This window comes from Cornus florida, unplaced genomic scaffold (assembly GCF_030987335.1).
Source record: "Cornus florida cultivar Cherokee Brave unplaced genomic scaffold, ASM3098733v1 CherokeeBrave_3.0.0_Hap2_Chr08, whole genome shotgun sequence".
NCBI classification, from domain to species: Eukaryota; Viridiplantae; Streptophyta; class Magnoliopsida; order Cornales; family Cornaceae; genus Cornus; species Cornus florida.
Genome location: NW_026775578.1, coordinates 48,305,439 through 48,315,358, shown reverse-complemented (window position 1 = coordinate 48,315,358; position 9,920 = coordinate 48,305,439). Strand labels below are relative to the sequence as shown.

Below are 9,920 nucleotides of genomic sequence, written 5' to 3'. Positions count from 1 at the left end.
CATGACATTCAACACTTTTCTCTACATTATACATGGAGATCATGCTTAAAATCATAAAGCAAGCATATTAAATCGCAATTAGGGGATTAATTCACAAAAATCCAAGGAGTATTTGCGGTTTAGAAATCCCTACCTCATTTAGATACAAAAACTCTCAAATGGGTCCAAAATTTCAAAATCCCTAGAGTTGGCCAAACAAGGAATTGTTTACACTCACATGTAGATCTCATCATGCTCTCTGATTTGCTGCAAACGACACTCAAAAACTCCAAAAGATTGAACTTGATGTGCAAAGAAAAAAAAAAAAGTAAAACAAAGAATGAGAGGGAGAGAGAGCTTTATGGGAGAGAGAATAAAGTGAGGCCTAAATGGCCTTATGGCCATTAAAACAAATGAAAGTGGTGGGTCCCACCACCAAAATATCTTTTAACTTTATTTTTGCACCACAAAATTCGTACACTTACACCAATTATATTATAACCACAATTAAACATATCACCACATAAAATACATTAAATAAAAATGAATGTGATGCAAATGGACCTAAACAAAATCCCTGTACACAACAATTCCAGTAGCAAGTCCCGCTTGGGACTGTCCAGCCCGAAAAGCAAAAAAATACCGAAATGACAACCGATGCATTTTCAAGAGTCCTGAACTCAATGGAATGCCCCAACCAACTCTCGGACATGCTCGGTACACCCCAAGGTGTTTGGCACTCAAAATGAGTAAAGACAAAAATGCCCTCGAAAAATTAAAAAATTTCAAAAAATAAAAAATAGGAAAAATTAAAAGCGTCACACCACCATTCTTTCTTCTGCTCCACTTTCTTCCCTTAGTTACTTACTTCGAGCCTTAGCGTTTATCGAAGGCCTTGGCGAGGCGCACATTTCCCCCTTATTAGAAACCATTTCCGACCATTTTTTAGTTTGGGTTTCGAGTTTGGCTTTGAATTTTCATGGTACCTCAAAGGTTAAAGTTGCTTCCCTCATTGTCCCCGACATAACGTAGGAGTATCGTCAGATTCGGAGCACTTTTATTTCAGTGGGGAATTGAGATTTTCATCTCAAACCGAGGTAAGGCATGTCTTAGGTTCATATGTTGTATTGAATGTAATTCATGCTTATACAACATATTTACATGCCTTTGTATCAAATCTAGAAACTTAAATTAATTATTTCTTTGTGTAAGATTTAATTCTCCCAGTTTGTTATAGCTTGGATTAAACTTGTAGCATGTTATTAAATTAGACCTTGATATATTCATTGACATATATTAAATTGGGAGCATTTGAACAAGTATTGAAATTTTTATTTAATTATTTTCTTGGATGAAAATTTAATTCATATGGTTGTATCTAGCTTTAAATCAACATGTAATGTAAAGGCCAGTTTTATTTTTCCATTTTTTTTAGCTACAATTTTTTTTTTCTTTCCTTCCCATGTGCATTGTGTCTTTCATGACATGGGATTTATTGTGAGGCAGGTACACATATATATATATATACACGTCTAGATACGTTATTGGGGCAAAATTGGAGTTTTTGTCTTAAGGAGGGGCAAATGAGTAAAAGGCTAGGAGAGAGAGGGATTATAAATATTTTGGTTGACCCATTTTTTTTTGGTAAAAATATCCTCTTGGTCAGTAGACTATTCCTTCTCCATTTTCCCTTTTTTTTTTTTTTTTTTTGGTTATGTTTATCTCCTTAGATCTAGAAGTTCAAGGCCCGGTTTGATCATCTTCCGCCCAGATTTGTCAAAGTCGTAGAAGAGAAAAACAAAGAGCTCGATGAGAGCTTCAACCCCATGGTCATGGTTTTTCAGTTAAGCTATTTTCATTCACTGGTCAATTGGGATTTTTCTCTCTAAATGAGGTATGAGTGTTTAACTAGCATTTACTTTAGTTGTGTATGTATGCTTTGTGATTTTCGTAGTTTAAACATAACTTGGAGAGTTTGATCTAATCATGTTGTACATGTATCACTGTAGGTAGTTTTACAGATATATATATATATATATATATATATATATATATATATTTGTGTTTAAGCTTTAATGTCATGTTTTTATGATGGGAAAAATAGGGAATTGTTTAGTTGCTGGAAATTGAAATTTTTCCTTAGACCTTGTTCATAAATGAATTTTTGTAATGGGTTTTGGTGCTCCAATTGCTACCAAATGTTTACCACATGTTCCTATACCTTCCTGGTAGCTTTCAAATTAATTTCCAAATTTTTGGACTGGTAGCTATTTTTATAAAAATTTGACTCCACATGCTGTTTGTGTTTTTATTGCTATTGGAAAATCAATTTTTGGATTATTTATTCCATTAAATTATTAATACCAGAGCATGGCAAACAAATTTCAGTTTTATACTACCACGTGTCTTTTTACAAAAAAAAATTTAGTTTGTCCAATTCGTCTGTGACGTGATTTTTCTACAAATTTCTTAAGCTATGCTACCTAGATTTTCATCAAAATAAGGATGTTTGTTTTACTTTTTAAAAAACTATTTTAATTAATAATTAATCTTGTCAAAATAAAATTATAACATAGAAATATAGTCAATTAGCTTCCAATGAGCCTTGGTTTTATTCAATTTGGTTGAGAAATGAATTTACTAATAATTTTCAAAGTTAGAAGCTATTTGCTGAAAGTATGTTTTTTAGGCAGAATTTTTCTGTACTTTTGTATCAAAATTGTTTCAATTGGGAAAGTACTTGGTTAAAATAAATTGATATTTTTAAATTATAGTGTCTAAGCTTTAAATGGGCTTTAGAATAATTCAATTTGCTTAAGAATTTATTTTTTTTTATGAATTTTCAAAGTTGAAAGTAACAAGCTGAAAAATCTATTTTGTGGACAGAAAATTTGGAGCGTTTGGACAGAAAATTTGGAGCGTTTTCATTTTGATGGTAATTGGGATTCTCATTCCAATTAAGGTAGGGTTGTTTAATCTACAATTTCTTGGATCTTGGTGAATTATTCTTTCCTAATTTGTAGTATAACATGCTAAATTGTGATTAATTCGTGCTAAGTTATCTTGATGTTATGTACATGAGTTATAATTCCATATAAACTTCATGTTTAGTGATGTGTATGTTTGATTGTTGATGAAATATGAAATAGGCATGTTTAAATGATTATATTCTTAATTTAGATGTGTAATTGTTGAGATTGTGCTAAGTGTAAGCATGTTAGGTTTTGTATGAAATTCCTTATTAAGCATGTAAGTTGTTAAGGCTGAATTGTATAAGTTTATGCCAAGTATGAAGCATACATGCATCCATTGGGAAGGAAATGGGATATTGGTTTTGAAAGAAATGAAAAGGGTTTTAGGGCAAAGTTTTGGAAAAAGGGTTTACGAAAACCCGGCCGCCTAGGAATTGCCTAGGGACCGTGGCGTTAGTGTGGCCTAGAGGGAACTGGGGAGATCGCCCTAGCGTGGTTGAGTTATCTGGGTCCCAAATGACGCCATGGAGTTGCCATAGGTCAAGGACAGTTAGTCAATCCTTCTCTCGTGGCGCCATAGAGTTGCCATGGGCCGGGTTGCACTAACGATTTGGAAACAATAGTAGAAAAGGTTTTGAAAAATGGGAAGTGACATTGCATGACATTGTATCCCATTGCGCGACATAATTTGTCTATGACTTGATTATTATTGATGTTGTTGCTTTATCCCCCAGAATGTATGATCCCGTTCTCTTTATTCTCTATTCTTTGTATAGATTGACAGTGTTTTAAAAGGTGTGTCTTAGGCACCTTCTATTGAGCGGATGGCTCTCCCCTCTATTTATTAACATTTTTCAGGAAACGCAAAAGAAGTGGCGGAAAACGTTCCACCACAGGCCTAGTATGGATTAGAAGATCATTTTTTTTATTTTTTTTATCTAAGTCTCACTATTTTTTGTAAAACTTAGCATATTGTATTCTGTACTGAGACTTATAGACTCTTGTTATTATAATTATATTCATGGGTTATAACTTTAATATAAGTTGTCTAAAAGTTATAAGACATGTACTTTTGACCTTAGCCATGTTTTTGGGACTATAATTAAGATATTTGGATTAAATGGTATGTGGTTGTTGCATCATGAAATGAACTATGTTGAGGCATAATGGATGGATGAAAAGAATGTTGGAATGTATTATTTGCATTGCGTGTTAGGACAGGTTAGATAAGTTTTGAAGGTTCAAGAGAAGCCATTGCATTTTTATGCATTTAAGGAGGTTGTTGTAAGACCCTTTTTAGCAAAGATTATGCCAATTTTTTTTTATATGACTAGTATCAGTTTGGGTCATTATAATTAAATTAGGCCTTAGCATACTCTTTAACACATGTGAATTTGAGAGTATTCGGAGATGTTTTAAAATCTAGTAATAATTAATTAATTTGATTTGAAGTGTACTATTCACTTCATTGGATTTTTGACTTGATATTATTGATGAGCATGCCATATACTTTCATATATATTAAATCGAGAATATTTGATTAAGTTTTGAAATCTTTTATTTAATTATTTTATTGTATTAAGGTTTAATACTCATGCTCGTATCTTGCATGGAATTCACTTGTGTTATGCTATTAAATTAAGTCTTGACATGTTTAATAACATACTTTAATTTGAGAGCATTTAGATGAGTTTCAAAATCTAGAGATTTTAATTAAGTGAATTAATTAAAAATTTATTCAATGATTCCATGGATTTGATTAAGTTTCTAACTTGATAGTCTTGATTACATTGACAAGTTCTTTCACGTGTATCAAATAGAGAATAATCGGATAAGTTTGGAGACTTATATTTAATTATTTCTTTTGTATGGAATTTAATTCACATGGTTGTATCTTGTATGGAAAGAACTTGTAACTTAATATTAAATTAGTCCTTGACATGACCTTTGACATATCTTATTCGTAGAATATTTAGAGTTTCCTTGTAGTCTTGAGAATTTAATCATTTAAGTTGATTAAATTCCCTTTTTATGCTTCCACCGAGTTAATCATGCTTTGATATTGAATTCTTGCCAAATTTATAATTTGAAACTTGTTATATGATCACATGATAGTATTCAACGAATTGAAGTTATGATTTGACTTGTTAGCATACGCATTTACTTATATGACATTTAATATGCCATCGTAGCTTGAATGCCTAGGGCATACCTTGTGTGACCTCCATGACTTGTTTGCGCATGGTACTTGGCTAAGTTCATTGAATATATATATTATATCTTGATTTTCACAACTTGTTGATTTTGGGACTTGTGATATCAAACAAGAATTGAAATGGCTAGGACTTGGTTCTAGTACGGGAGATAGAGAGCTCTCTACAACAAAGTACAATTTTAATCCCGGTGATATCCGAGTATCCACATTGTTTGATTTTATCCTTAAGTTTCAAGTGTCCATTCCTTGAAGACTTAAGAATCTTTTCATATCATTGATTTCATCCTTCAGTTTCAAGTATCCATTCCTTGAAGACTTAAGAAACTTTTTGTGTCATTGATTTCATCCTTAAATTTCAAGTGTCCATTCCTTGAAGACTTAAGAACCTTTTCAGGTAATTGATTTCATCCTTGAGTTTCAAGTGTCATTCCTTGAAGACTTAAGAATCTTTTCGCGTCATTGATTTTATCCTTAAGTTTCAAGTGTTCATTCCTTAAAAACTTAAGAACATTTTCGTGTCATTGATTTCATCCTTAAGTTTCAAGTGTTATTCCTTGAAGACTGAAGAATCTTTTCGTGTCATTGATTTCATCCTTAAGTTTCAAGTGTCCATTCCTTGAAGACTCAAGAACCTTTTCGTGTCATTGATTTCATCCTTTAAATTTCACGTGTTACATTCCTTGATGATTTAAAACATTTTCATGTTATATGGAATGATCCTACATGAGTATCTTGACTTAGATTCTAGATGGCATGAACCATTTCGGTTATTAATGCATTCTAGGTTACAATTTGACAATTTGGGATACCTATGTTCTATTGCGTTACGCCATATGCTCCTATGTTATTTACTTGCATAAATATTGTGGTTTATGCTAGAAATGTTTTAAAGTAACTTAAAATGATCCCCGAGTCTCATCTTAACATAGACGTTAGGTGGCATGAGCCCCTTTGACATGTTTCACCTTAAGGTGATAATATTGTAAAATGTTAGGTCTATACATACTCATTCCCTACGAGTACCACAGGATACTCACCCCTCGTTGAACGTGAGCTGTTTCAGATACGAAGACTTGGTTCGAGATGCACATCATTCCTTGGATGACTTGTAACTTTTAAGTTTCCATTTCATGCAAATGTTAGCATGAAATGTCATTTTGTAACTTTATATGTTAAAACTTATATCTTTGATTCCATATATGTAACGTGTACATAAGTATACCTTTTACGATATATTTGACATGTATGAGATGAGGCCGGAGGCCAATGACTTTTATTTTGTATCCTATGTAACTTTTGACTTCATGAAATATTATAGAAATATTGAAAAATGACAAGTCACTGCTTCACCATGTTTGCATCGGGTGTGGGAATTTCATTTTTATTCTTTCATAGGGTCTCATTAATCATGTATGAAGTGTGGTCAAGGGCCAAACGGTAATTTGAAATCATTTGTTAATTTTGGTTTTCAAATTTTCCATTATAGTTCATTTTTTGCCGTCGAGGGGTCGTATTTTGCATCAGCCATTTTCGAGAGCCGTGGACCATTCCCGCGTGCTCAAAATCACTATTTACGTTTACATGTATGATTGTTTTTAGGTTTAGAGTCATATTTCACAAAATGAGCACTCTACAAATTTATTTTTTTACGTTTTTTGCACAATCTGATCTAAGGGCATTCTACACATTTTATAGCAGTTTTATTTTTTTTCTTTCGACATGTCGGGTAAAAAACGTGATTTTAGAGGAGTTTTCTTCTTCGTATTTCTCCAGAAAATGTTATCTTGGCATCAGAAATCCCACGCGAGTTCAGTTTTCTGTTATGCATTTTATCAGCTTTTTAACCTTCTTGACCTGATTTTCTTGGGGGGCATTCTGGGCATTTCACATAGTATTTTTTTTTTTTTTGTTTTCTTCTAAGGGGTTGGGTAGAAAACTAAATTTTAGGAAGGGTTTCTTCTTCGTGTTTTTCCAAAAAAACGCCGTCTTCATGTCCGTTTTTGCTCTCAGTTATGGAGGTTGCAGAAAAATCACACAGCAGCTTTTTCAAAGCTGCTGTGTCACATTTTCAAACCCTCATTTCTCCCTCATCCGGACTCCAAATCGAGCGATCTTTTTTTGAAACTTGACTAATTTTTCGTCATCTATCCAACGGCATGTTCAGTTACGCCCAGATCTTTCTGGATAATTACTAATTTACCCTTTTAGCTTTATTACTTGTTTTTCTTGTTTTGCCATTTCTTCTTCGTCCGGATTCTGAATCATGTGATTCTTGAGTCCATCTTGATTAATTTTTTGCTGTCTTTTCAGTGGTGTGCCCATTGGCACCTGAATTTATATTTTCAAAAAAATATCATCTTGCTTTTGGGGCTAAATTTGTCCGGTTTTCGTTTTAATTCGCTTCTGCTTATTTTCTTTCGAGTCCCGTGACTTCATGGGAAGTCATGCTTAGGTCTTAGAAGTGATGTACATTTCCAAAGACGTTGCTTCATGTAAAAAGACTATTTTGCCCCTGAGGGCTTGTTCAGTCTTTTTCTGATCATTCGTTTCCGCATTGTTCTTATTGAGATCCGTGATCTCATAGAAGGTCACTTTGGCTTCTTAGAGATGCATTGCATCTCCAGAGTCTTGTTTTCTGTTTTCGCTTCGTTCTTCACATGATGCACTAGCTTGAAAAACCAAGGCTGTCATAGATATGTAGTATAAAGAATACAAATTAATTTGAAGTTGTGTTTAGGAGTACTGAATCCGCTTTTTAAATTTGGAATCTAAAGAAATTTAATTAATATTTTTAACTAAGGTTTCGTTTGTTTCAACGAAAAATATTTTTTTTAGAAAAGATTTTCTTTTCTCCACGTAAAATATTTTTTATTTTTACTTTTTGGGTATTTGTCAAAGGTCTAAATTGAGATTGAGGTTTAGTCCTTGGGGCAGGATGTGTAAAATAATTTGCCTAATATTGATGGGTATGTTATTTTTGTTAAGTTTTAATATATTTTTTTTCTTTATAAATATTTTACAACAACTAAACACCAAAAAATAAATATATATTTTCTAAAAAAATATTTTACATCCAAACAAACGGAGCCTAAATTTCTTCCAATTTCAAATTCAAGGCACTGATTCGGTGCTCTCAAATATAACATAAGGATTAGTCCTTAATGCATGGCAAGAGTCTCCTGTCTTCTTCTTTCATTTTTTTATTTTATTTTTAATATATATATACTTTTTTTTATTGGAATGCTGATACAAATTCAAGAATTAATATGAGATTCATGTGTTTGTGGGGTAAATATTGTTAAGATCTCACACAAACAATTGGTAAACAGAATAAATAAAAGCACACATACAGACAAAACGAAAGTTATATAGTTCTGCAAATTGCATGCATTCATGGGCAAAAAACGACTATTTTTATTTCAAATTTTGATTACACACTTTTTTCTCTTCACACAAACTCAACTCACTTTTCCTTTATGTACAATTATCTCTTTTTTCTCTCTATCTCTCTACTCAAATCCATCTCTATTTATAGAACACTTAAAACCTTAAAATATTACCTAATGAGAAAACTAATTTATGCAATTTTGACCCACAAACCCAACAAATATGAATAAAGAGGTAAAACGTAAAAACTGAACAAAAGCAATGAAATTTGGGGAAGACGAAACTGATTTATTAAAGTTGTGCATAGATCTTACAACAAATCTAAAGTTTTTTATTTTGTTTACTAAATTTTATTTTTATTTTTTATATGCCAAGTATTCCACTGAAAAACTATAAGTAATGCAAGCAGAAGAGGATGACTTGAACGACAGTAATAGGAAGAAACAGAGTAAGGAGGGGAAAAGCATTGTAGCAAGCTCCATCGATATGAACCTCTATCGATATGAAGAAACAAAGCAATTTTTATTAGGGTTTAATTTGAAAGCAATAAATTCAAATTTGAAAACATTTAACCCATTTATTTATTACAATTATTGTACAAATGTTCGGGGTTCAACTGAAAGAGTCCTCTAGAAAATCAAAGTTGAGAAGATAAATTAAAACCAAATAGTCTACACGAGAGTTGGGCATTTGCGTGTGAAGATGGCTGCATTTGAAATTAATCTTTAAAAAATTCAAAGTCATACAAGCAAAGAAAGAGAGGGAGACTTAAAAGTCGGTCAACATTGACTTGTATGAATAAAAACATGGAAGTGTTTCCAAAGCTATTGTGTGCATAATTCATCTGCATTTAAAATCAAAGTCAAGCCATTTCTTGACAGAATGGGATGACTTAATTATTGGTGGGCCCAGTAAGTGGAGATTGGATAAGGAAAGGGGCTAAAAAGGATTCTATATATCATTATACTTCTAAAGACTACCTCTAATTTGAGAGATTCATTTTTCATGCTTAATTAAGTTTACAATGCGTTTGAGGTATCCAATCGACATAAGACGAAAAAAAAATCTACCATTACAATTGAATGTATAGTAGCTCTACAAATGTAATACATATTTTTAATATTATTTAATATTTAAATATGAGTTAGAATATTATTGATTCACATCAACTTTTTTTCTTTTCTTTTTTTTTTTCTTTTTTTTTTTTTTGTCATTTAAAGGCACAAAGGCCGAAAGCCAAGATGGCAGTACAGAGGCATATAAAGCCAAGCCAGAAAAGACATACAAATCGTGAAGCAAAGCAAATAAATGAAGAACATGCTCCAGATTTGGAGAGGAAACAAAGTCCAACACTCTGCAAACGGAAC

The 9,920-nt window shown here is 32.3% G+C and overlaps 1 long non-coding RNA gene across 3 annotated transcripts; it reads left to right on the top strand.

The window, feature by feature from the left end:
* The first annotated feature begins 1,643 nt into the window (after positions 1–1,643).
* LOC132271639 (uncharacterized) lies at positions 1,644–6,497 on the top strand. 3 transcript variants are annotated; one of them, XR_009469753.1, is made up of 3 exons: positions 1,644–1,873; positions 2,866–2,941; positions 6,161–6,497. It is a non-coding gene; the product is annotated as an uncharacterized LOC132271639 (long non-coding RNA). The 3 variants fall into 3 exon arrangements; XR_009469754.1 differs by having other exon boundaries at positions 1,645–1,873; positions 6,195–6,497; XR_009469752.1 differs by having other exon boundaries at positions 1,651–1,873; positions 6,230–6,497.
* The last annotated feature ends 3,423 nt before the right edge of the window (positions 6,498–9,920 follow it).